The sequence below is a fragment of the Pelodiscus sinensis genome, chromosome 12, assembly GCF_052426305.1.
Source record: "Pelodiscus sinensis isolate ZL-2025 chromosome 12, ASM5242630v1, whole genome shotgun sequence".
Lineage (NCBI taxonomy): Eukaryota > Metazoa > Chordata > Testudines > Trionychidae > Pelodiscus > Pelodiscus sinensis.
In genome coordinates this window covers 40,159,004-40,170,004 of record NC_143063.1, presented here as the reverse complement: position 1 = coordinate 40,170,004, position 11,001 = coordinate 40,159,004, and the positions used below count along the sequence as shown (strand labels likewise).

At 43.2% G+C, this 11,001-nt stretch overlaps 1 long non-coding RNA gene across 1 annotated transcript; it reads right to left on the bottom strand.

The window, feature by feature from the left end:
• Positions 1–1,152: 1,152 nt before the first annotated feature.
• LOC112545713 (uncharacterized) lies at positions 1,153–4,843 on the bottom strand. Its single transcript, XR_012906666.2, has 3 exons — positions 4,702–4,843; positions 1,697–1,777; positions 1,153–1,325 (listed from the first exon to the last, which is right to left on the bottom strand). It is a non-coding gene; the product is annotated as an uncharacterized LOC112545713 (long non-coding RNA).
• Between the last annotated feature and the right edge of the window lie 6,158 nt (positions 4,844–11,001).

Below are 11,001 nucleotides of genomic sequence, written 5' to 3'. Positions count from 1 at the left end.
GGGCGCCAAAAGCGCTCTGCCCCGGGTTGCTTCCTAATCCCCACCGCCTGGCCCCATTCACAGGGAAGTTCCCCGGGTCCTACCGCTTCTTTGTCCTCTGGCTCCAGCCTGGCGGGATCGCTGCCTTCCAAGCTCCCCAGAAGCCCCTCCGGTCAGGCTGCAAGGGAGTCTCCTTGCCTGACACGGTTAGGGTCCGACTCTGCATTCCCCCCCGGCTCTCTCCTGGGGCTGGTTTAAATGGCCCGCCACCGGACATCATGGGGTGTCGCTCCGCCCCTTCCATATCCCTCTGCTCCATGTCCCTCTGGTTCTAGGATGCAGAGATGAACTGTTCCCAAGAGGTCAAATGGATCCTGCTATAAAGCAGAGAACCCACCACCTGGATCACTTATTTGCATAAGCGGTGCAGGCAGTGCTTTTTTTGTGACGGTACACATCGTCACCTTTTATTGGGAGCACTTGCCGCTTTCCTCCGGTACAGTCCTCAGGCAGCCTTGGGAGCACTTGCGCCATGGCGGATAGAAGCCTGCTCGGGACACGTGGCAATGAAAAAGGCCACAACCACATTTTGGCCCTGACCTCCCAGCCGTTTTTTTTTCTTACTCAACAAATTTTTTGCCCCCAGTGTTGTTGTTTTTTTTTTTCTTGAATCATTCAGTCAACACGTGTCCGGTATTGTCTGATTTTTTTTTTTTTTTTACCGGGCAGAGGGCTCAAATACTGGACTGTCCGGTAGGATACCGGATACCTGGCAACCCTAACCATATTTGAGGCAGTGATGATTTTCTAAGATTAATGATGCTAGAAGGAATCAGGGAATCAAGAAATGGCCTTAAATCTTTTTTTTTTTAATTCTTTCTTATTATAACCGAAAAATTCTATTTTAACAGCATGTGGAAAGAGTAAAAGCAATTCCAGGAATAATATTTGATCTTCACACATTGTATTCCCTATGAAAATCACAGAAGACATAGCCCAGATCCTGTATCCCATTTTAAAACTGAGACTCGGTTTGAATCATTTATGTTATATCAGCTTCCTGATGTGTTCAGTCAAAACCAGAAATGAATATTGACTCTCAATATGCTCAGGTAAATTAGTGCTCGTTCTAGATTTTTACCAATTTTACTATGATAGTTTTTGCCAAATCAGTAAACAAAAAGAAATTGGTTTAGAACGTATTATTTTATTTATCCATTTGGAAATAGGCTGTGCATTTGCCTTTCCTTGTGTTAACATATTATCTTGATAAACGATTCTAGTTATTCTTAAAGGAGTGATCTTTTCAGTTGCTCTTTTTTCCTTCACCCTTCTCACATACTTTGCTGTGGAAAGAAAAACAGAATGAAATGTGTTTCTTGAGTTGAATCTGAATAACATTATGTAAATGATACAACTGCAATCCAGATATTTATCAATGTGTTTGTTCCAAATACTATATTAGTGCATTTTAGTAGATAGAATGCAGTGACTAGCAATGAGGCTGGGACTGCAACAGTTGTCTAGTGATTCCCTTGGAATACAGGAAGTTGTAGAAAGTAGGGTAGTCAGTGCAAAAGTGAAAGTAAAAACATGAGTAGATAGCATCAAGGAAGGTAAACAAGCAAAAATTCAAGACTCATTTTACCGACAATTGTAGGCCTTGCTATAGTTGTGTGTGTAAAGCAAATAAATTCATTCTGGGCTGCATACTTACGCATTCTCTCTTGCCATTATAGATTGTATTCCTCTCTTCTTCTTTCAGCAGAGGCAAAAACACTTGTTCCCAGTGCTCGTTCTACTTGTACAACAAAACTATGTGTGCACATGAGGAAGCTATCACTCGTGACAGTGAATCTGCTCTCATGAAATCTGTGCTTTGTGTTGATAGGGTTAGTGACCTTGAGGGCACTTATAGTCTGAATTTATTAAAAAACAGGTTTTAGGATTTCAGTTCCTTAGGGGGGGGGGGGGGGAAAGGAAATCCCACTTTTCCCTGTGCTCAGACTTTTTTCAAAAACAGAAAAATAATCTTCTTTAGTTTTCACCTAGGATAGACAAATGAAGTGATAATGAAAAGGCGTTTTCATGAAAAATCACATCACTACATATCATAAGGAAGTAGGAGGATACTGCCAATGCAACCAAAAATTCAGTACCCTGCTTGTCTTGGGTGGAAAAATTGTATTCCTAGTTTGTTCCCTGCAAATCCACATTTATGTACCTGTCCTTGGAAACCTGAAGTGCTTATTGTTCACTGCTAAGTTGCTGCGGCGCTGTGTGTGCGTGACTCTGATGTTTGTGAAGTGCACAATCCCCTTGTATAAATAGTGGCCCCAAACAATGCAGGTTACAAATCAACGTTACTGTGGATTATAGGACATTTACCATAGAATATTGTAGTTTTTTGTGAGGGCTGCTTAGTTAGACTTATCCACCTTTATTGACTAGGGCTGTGTCCACATTGGCACCCCTTTCCGGAAAAGGGATGCTAATTTAGACTTTGGAATAGGCAAATCCGCGGGGGATTTAAATATCCCCCGCGGCATTTGCATTAACATGGCTGCCGCTTTTTTCCAGCTTAGTCCTACTTGAAAGTAGGACTAAGAAATCCGCCGGAAAAGGCTTTATTTTCCGGAGAATAATGTCTAGACTGGAGCTTTTCTCCGGCTTTTCCCCAAGCCGGAAAAAAGCGGCAGCCATGTTAATGCAAATGCCGCGGGGGATATTTAAATCCCCCGCGGATTTGCCTATTCCAAAGTCTACATTAGCATCCCTTTTCCGGAAGGGATGCCAGTGTAGACGTAGCCCTGATGTGTAATGTAAACTCCCAGTCTGTGTGCTTTTTGGGAGAGCAAAAAGAGTAACCTAATGTAGACCATATTATTGTTCTCGTGGCACTATGTGTTTAGTACACTGATTTATTATGTGAGATTATATCTCGTTCTGATGCCTGGGTTTGTTATTAAAACAGCCAACTACTTATCAAAGTTAAAGGATTTCTCTTTTAAGCTCAAGCAGTAGAGACCAGTTATTCTTTCGTGCAAGAAGAATACATTTCTGTCCTCACCAAAGACAAAGATGTCTGTGTACTGCCATAGCTTATCACATACAGGCTTACATGTTGCCCTTTAGTGATACCTTCAGCCACATGAAAACAACATCATTTACCTTTCAGACTGTAGTTCTATATCTCTCTTTTCACCATCTAATTCCATCTACCTGGATTTGTTCAGTGCAGAAGGTGAGGGCCCGTAAGAGATTTAAAAATATCCTGCCATTAACAGCTTCTGCTTAAAAACTCCCCAGGGTCACAGATTTCCTGGTCTTAGGTATTATGCTGCCACCAGCCAAATGCAAAACCCCTTTAAGAAGCCAGGACATGGGCATCTGGTAGCCTAGGCGGGGGAAGGCTTTACCTTTCCAAAATGCCAGGCCTGGCCCTACCAACACTCTGCCCCCAGAACGCCTGCTGCAGGTATTCTGGAGGTGCAATGTTGTTGCCCCCAGCGCCTGCCCTCCCGGTGCTCCAGGGTTGGGGCCACGTGACACGCCCTCCTTCCTCTCCTGTTGCTCCGGGGCTAAGGAGGCTGGGGCGAACACATGCCCTCCTGCTCCTCTCCCCTCCCCTCCCTGTGGTTGGGGGAGCACGCAGGCAGGGCACTGTCCCACCTCCCCCAACCCTACCTTCACCAGCCACCCATGACCTAGGAAGATGCACTTGGGAATTTTTTCCTGGGGGTATGCCCAAGCTCTTTAACTTCCTTTAAACTCAAGAGAGAGCTTGAAAACAAACTGAAATTTCTTAATAGTTGACCTTCAGTCTCAGGTACGTGCACACAGAATCTCTTGCCTTCTAGGACACGGGAATCAGATCATAGTCTTAAAAAGGTGATTTTATTAACAAAACAAAGAAGACATACTTGGTAAAGCATTTTTGGTGGCTGAGTGTTAGAACAACTGAAAAAGGCAGATTAAAAAGATAGAGAATTGCTCTCCTGGGATTCAGTTTAAAAGTTACAGTGCATGGAGGGGAGGGAAAGGGGTACACGTACTCAGCACAGAGGAGCTCAGCAAAAACAAAGAAAATAACTCGATAGTGTATGCAGCGGCGGATTTAGGGCAGGGCGAGCGGGGCGGTGGCCCCGCGCTTCCCGAGGCCCCGCGCATGCACCTTGGCACCATGGCGCATGCGCAGTGTCAAAGGGGGGGCCCCGCGGCACTGCCCTGGGCCCCGCGGCACTCTCATCTGCCCCTGAGTGTATGACTAAACATTGCGGCTATGTCTACACTGGCCCCTTTTCCGGAAGGGGCATGTTAATTTCAGAAGCCGTAATAGGGAAATCCGCGGGGGATTTAAATATCCCCCGCGGCATTTAAATAAAAATGTCCGTCGCTTTTTTCCGGCTTTTAAAAAAGCCGGAAAAGAGCATCTACACTGGCCCCGATCTTCCGGAAAAAAAGCCCTTTTCCGGAGGCTCTTATTCCTACTTCAAAGTAGGAATAAGATCCTCCGGAAAAGGGCACTTTTTCCGGAGGATCGGGGCCAGTGTAGACGCTCTTTTCCGGCTTTTCTAAAAGCCGGAAAAAAGCGGCGGACATTTTTATTTAAATGCCGCGGGGGATATTTAAATCCCCCGCGGATTTCCCTATTACGGCTTCTGAAATTAACATGCCCCTTCCGGAAAAGGGGCCAGTGTAGACGTAGCCTGCCTGTTCTACTTACATATCTGTTGTTCCAAGGTTAGTCCTTCCCTAGGCACAGATATTGCTGGAAATTCCATGTCTTGTTTCTGGCTTAAATCATTTCTCCCAGCTCTCCTTTGCTCACACAAAAGACTTCAGCAGGGTGGTCCTATTTCAATTAAAAAACTCACACTCATTTGTCATTTGTTCTTCTAGTTCCCTGCCAACACTTCCTGGAAACTCTCAAGCATCCACAGTCTGTGGGTTTAACTCTTACTGGTAATTAAGTTAACTGAATGGCTGGGATGTACCTCTCCTTTTCCTCAAAGATGTAATCATCTGTCATTTGTGACATCATAATTCATTATCCCGAAAACAGCTGTGAAGTGTAAAACATCACTCTGAAAGGTAGGCTGAAGTCAGAAGGGATGAGAATCTGTTTACACACAAATACTGAGGTAATTAGTAAAGACGGTGAAAGTGACACAAGAAACCTTGAAGGAGGTTCACAGGGCAAAGGGCTTTTCAGGAGCTGTCTGTATTCAGTAACTTGTTATCCCAGGTCTCTGTTCATATGGTGATGTATTGCATGGCTAAAACACTGTGTCAGTTTTATGTTGTAGGAAGCATGTGACTATGGCTGTGTCTAGACTATACAGTTCTATCAGAAGAAGATACACAAATTGTGAACCGCAATTTGCGTATCTTTTCCCAATTCTTTTGTCAGAAATGGCTTTTCTGACATTTGGCGCATTTGCACTGAGCCAAATGTTGGGAAAAAACCCTTTTTCAGACCATCCCTTCTTCCTCATAAAATGAGGTTTAGAGGGTTGCTGGTAAAATGGGTCTGCTTTTCTGATTTTTTTTTTTTTTTTTTTGGAAAAGCAAACGTGTTCCTTGGACACAGCAGAGTTTTTCCAGGATATCAGAGGTATTCCAGAAAAACTCTGCAGTGTTGACATAGCCTATGATTCAATCTGGAAAAGGAAGTTAACCACACATTTACATATATACACAACATTCTGATCCTGCCAGCTGTTGCCAATTGGTTACTTAGGCTTGGTCTATTCCAGTGGCTTTCAAACTATGGGTCACGACCTAGCACTGGGTTGTGGAATGTCAGGCACTGGGTCTTATTGCTGCAGGGGTATCAGGTGACCACTGGGGGTGCCAATGCAGGCTTCTTGTCTGTCCTGACACCGCAGGTTGTGCTGCCGTCTGGAAGTAGCTAGCAACAGGCCCAGTTCCTAGAAGCGTGGTGGGGGCGAGCACACAGGGCTCCGTGCACTGTCCCTGCCTGAACACTAGCTCAGCACTCCCATTGCTGGGAACCTGCTGTTGGCTGCTTCTGGGGTGCAGCATGGTCTGCAGTGCCAGGAGAGGCAGGAAGCTGCCTTAGCACCCACGCTACACTGCTGACTGGAAGCTGCTCAAGGTAAACCCCGCCTGCCACAGTCCTGACACCCCGAAAGCTGTACCCTCCTCCTACATCCTCAGCCCCACCCTGGTACCTGCACTCCAGTCAAATTATGTTGGGTCATGGGCATCAATGGTTTTCTTCAACTGGGTTATGAGAAAAAAAGTTTGAAAACCACTGGTCTGTGCTATGAACTATGTTAAAGTTTTATTGTAACTTTGTTACAGTTTTATTGTAAATTTACCGTAATAAAATGTTAGTTAGGTCAACATAGCAATGTTGGTCAGGGCTGTGAAAAAAATCACACCCTTGATATTTGACGTAACCCCAAGTTACGTCAGCTGTAACTACAGACAGATGACATTCTTACACTGATGGAAAGATCCCTTCTGGTGCTGTAAGTTGCATCTTTATAACAAGGGTCTGCTGGCATAGCTATGCAGGTATAGTCTCTGTAATGTGGACACAACTTTAAAGCCCGAGCTGTTGTTTAGTTAAATCTTATCTCAACTTCTTCACCTTGTGACACTCCCCCACAAAGAGGTGCTCAATGAAGCTTCAGAGTGACACTGGTGTTTGTAGTAATGTACATTTAAATGATAAGCAAACCCGAGGAAGCTTTTACACATGACAGCAGGAACAGCTGATGTGAACAGGAGGAAATAAATTGTAAGTCTCAGCTACTTGGGGATACTCATATGAGATAATTTATTTAAAGACTGTATTTGATGGCAATATGCTGTTCGTACGGACAATCTTTTTTACATGAACCTTTAGTTATACTAAAACAATTTGTATTGTACTGTTAATAGAAATGATCTATGATGTTTGCCTTGGAGTCACAGAGAGGAAAGGCTAAATGGACAGATGTCTTTACTGAACAATAATTCAACAGAGTTTGTGTGTGTGTGTGTGTGTGTGTGGGAGGAAGTAGCGTGAGACATTTGTTAATTACTGACAAGTACCCTACAGTGGCAAAAATTGGGCATACATAGCAGAGTGTAAAGAACATGTTAGAAGTGATCAGGTCCAATATAGATCTGCATATAGAGCTCAGTGTTTTTACTTGTGGAGTGTTCTCTTCAGCTTCCATCTTATAGTTGATTGTTCACATTCCCCATATCTGGGGCAGACTTTGAGCTGTGGCTTTCATCTGTACACTGGCAAAAATGTGCAAGGTGTACAATTTTTAGTGCTTGCAAAATTACTTATTGACTCAGTTTCTTCATGGGCATTCCTCTTGTTGCAAATGAACTAGGAAACTGAGCACTCAAATCAGCCGGTTCACTGACACAGACATGTAACTCTGCAGGTGCAAACATTTGTGCACACCTTTTTATACGTGTCAGAAATCAGAGGATGGTTTGAAGCCTGGGGAAAATGTGGTCTTGCAACTGAAAGTATCTTCTGGGATTGTTCATAGTTATTATGTCAGCTGCTGTGCAGTAGACTTGAAGTTCAAAGGTTTTCTAGCATGCAGCCTGTTACAAATGTTTGCCTCTTGTTTTACTAGCCAGCATTGTGAACTTTCACATTGACTGTTACACTAGCTGCCATGAAAACACTACCCAATCTTACCAGTCTGGAATATGCACAGTGACAGAAAAGACACTGTTCTATAGACAAAGCAGCACCTTGAGTGTTGCAAATAGGTTTAGAGATAATCAAAGGGTTTAATTCATGCTGCTGGCATTCTCAAGTGTCTACTGCTCAAGAGCTACTTTGACGGTGGCTCATGTCATAACCACTCTAGTTTTTCAAAGCACCATGGAAAATAGCCTGATTAGGAGGTGGGGGGAGGGGAGAGGAAAGCAAAACCATGATGTTTCATACTGCAATCTGGATGAATTAGGTGGGTTTTTTTAGAAGAAACTTTTCAGGGTACAATATGTCCTAAAGTATAAATTCTTCTGGTAGTAAACAATGCAGTTATTGTTATGCTGAGACTAGCTAGCAATATAACCCCCTCTTCTGATACGCAAAGGATATTTTTCTATTTGGCTGAAATTTTTTCAAGCATGGAAAAATGATTGTGTTTAAATTTTCAGCAAAATCTGTTTAGCTTTCTGAAATTATGCAAAGCTTCTGATCTACTCTGAATCCAATTCACAGTTGCGTGAACCTTTTTAATACTCAGTAGGGACATATGCAAACCCCATGTCTCCTGATAGTCCCTCTGCAAACAACCCCATCTGTTTACTCCATTGCTCTGTGCCTCTTCTTTGTCCCTACCTGCTGGATCATCCCCCAGCGGGATCCCCTTTTCATACAAATTACCTATGAAGGATGTGGAAGCACCATCAGTGGAGAAGTCTCAGAGAGGCAGCTGTGTTAGTCTGTATCTTTAAAAATTAGTAGCCCTGTAGCAACTAAAGGGTGTGTCTACACTGCAGGGCTATAGATTATTTTGAAATAGGAAGCCTCTATACAGCATTTATTTTGAAATAGAGCACTCTTTCACTGACTTTCCTTATTCCTCTACAATGAGGGTTACAGGAGTTAGAGTAAGAAGTCCTCCAGCTTGACAGTATTTTGACACTATTTCGAAATAACTGTCTGCTGTGTTATTTTGGAATAGTGCTAGTTATTTCAAAATAGTGTTGCAGTGTAGATGTACCCTAAGAGACTAACAAAAGTAGATCATATCATGAGCTTTCATGGGTAAAGCCCACTTTTTCAGATGATGAGCATCAGTGGAGGTTTTTAAGAACAAGTTAGACTAGTACCTGTCAGAGATATTCAAGATAATACTTAGTCCTTCCTTAGGGAAAGGGTCTGGACTAGATGACCAATGGGGTCCCTTTCAATCCTACATTTCTAAGATTTCTATGATTTAGAGAGCCCCATGAGAAGATTAAGATTGATTACAGACTATAAGGGGGTAAACTGCCTCACCTGACCCCACCCATGCCCAACCCTATACCATGCCTGCTGGCCAGCTCTCTGCAGCTCTGGTGCTGGGGAGGAGGCCACAGTGTGTGTGTGGGGGGGGGGAAGAACGGGGGGGGGGAGGGAGAGAGCATGGGCTCTGATGGGCGGGTCTGGGGGGGCTTGTCTCACCAAGTCATTGGGTCACCCACCTCCCATGCTAACAGAGAAAGGTCTAACACACCCCAGGGACTGGATTTTGAACCAAAAGAAATTCAGACTGGAAATGCAGCATCAAACCATAGGAACAATTCCCCAGGGGGTCACTGTGGATTTTTTTTTTATCATTGGACATTTTAAAATCAGCGTTGGATGTTTTTTCTCAATGATCTTCCCTAGGAATTCATTTGGGAAAATGTTATGGGCTGTGAGATACAGGAAGTTATACAAACTCCTTTCCACTTCTGTCAAGTACCAAATTTAAAGCCAGCTATTTACTACTGAAAGGCTAATTCATTAGCTTTCTGCACCAGCGCATATTTCTTTCACCCATATTTTCAGCTACCTGTAGGAAGCAGACCTGTGCATTAACGGGAACACATTTGATTGCAATAAAGGAATCCTCCCAAGTTCAAAATAACTGTATTACCTCATAAAGGAATTTTTTAAAAGCATCTGTGTCTTCATCGGAATTCTCCCTGCAGTGTTTTGTGTCCTTATAAGTGTGCCAGCAACACCTTTTAAGGAGCCTTTTCAGCTGTGTTTTATCAGCCAACATGCTGTTGATACCAATATGGGAATTAAGAAAGCATTAGAAAAATATTGAGTAATGTGGCTTTGCAAATGTTAAATATTCAGAATGCTTTATAAAATATTTGATTCTTAAATACTCTAATGGGCATCAGTCATAGTGCTGTAAAAAGAGCAACATTGGACTGAGATCGTATTTGGGAGTTAACAATGGGCCAGATACCTATCTGCTGCTGAAGGGCATAACTCTAAGAAGTCAAAGAAGCTGCACCCACTTTCACTAGCACAAGTATATGGTCCTATAAGTCCAGCTAATTCTCTTCAGCAAGTCAATATCTAATCCAGGAGCGGGGAACCTCAGGTCTGGGGGCTGGATGCAGACCCTGGCTTGCCTGGATCCGGCCCCCGCCACTCCACCGCGGGACTGGAACACACAAAATCTCACTTGTGTGTGGCCCTCAACTTATTTTTCTGTGACTCCAACCCAAAATGGTTTCCCACCCTGGTCTAATCTTTAGTTGTTAGAATGGCAGGTTTTCTAAGCTGCTAGCAAAACTGATTCCAATGGTGTTCTGGTGATGCAAGGAATGTGGGGTTGGCCTGGCTGAAGAAATGACATATTTGTATCACATGACTATAGCTTCCTAGCAAGAAAGAATTTTCCCTTGTGATACAAATTAGGTGTCTTCTTTTTCCTTTGATCAGGAGCCCATTTTCCCAGGTAGTATATCCTGGATATTGCTGAGCAAGAGTAGCAGCCAAGAAAGAAGGGCGGCAGCAGAAACACCCTCATTCTGGATCTTGGTTTTGCTCACTACTATTTTCTTAGTCACCAAATTCCATCCACTGTTTCCCTTATATATTATACCATGTGTTCATGGCTGGTTTTTTGCCAGAAGCTACATATTGCAACAGTAAATGTAATCAAAGACGCACCTCCAATATCTTCAGAGTCAAGTGTAGAGAAGAGTATGGGACATTCTGACAGGCAATAAAAAGAAGTGCATCTCTGTAAACACCTTTCTTCATTTACTAGCTTACTGAAAAATTGAAACAAGCAGATCTACATCCCCTTTACCATGCACACATCACTTTCAGAACCAATAGTAATGAATAATATTTAATAATTGTTACTGCAACTTTAATCCAAGATTTTCAAAGCACTTTAGAAACACGTGGCCCATTCCTAGAGAACACAGAAGAGGGGGGTCTATTAATTAATTCAATCAGTATTGCAAGACCCCCTGGAAATAAGTGTTATAACATCACTGATTTTACTGCTTTGATGGGTAAACTGAGGG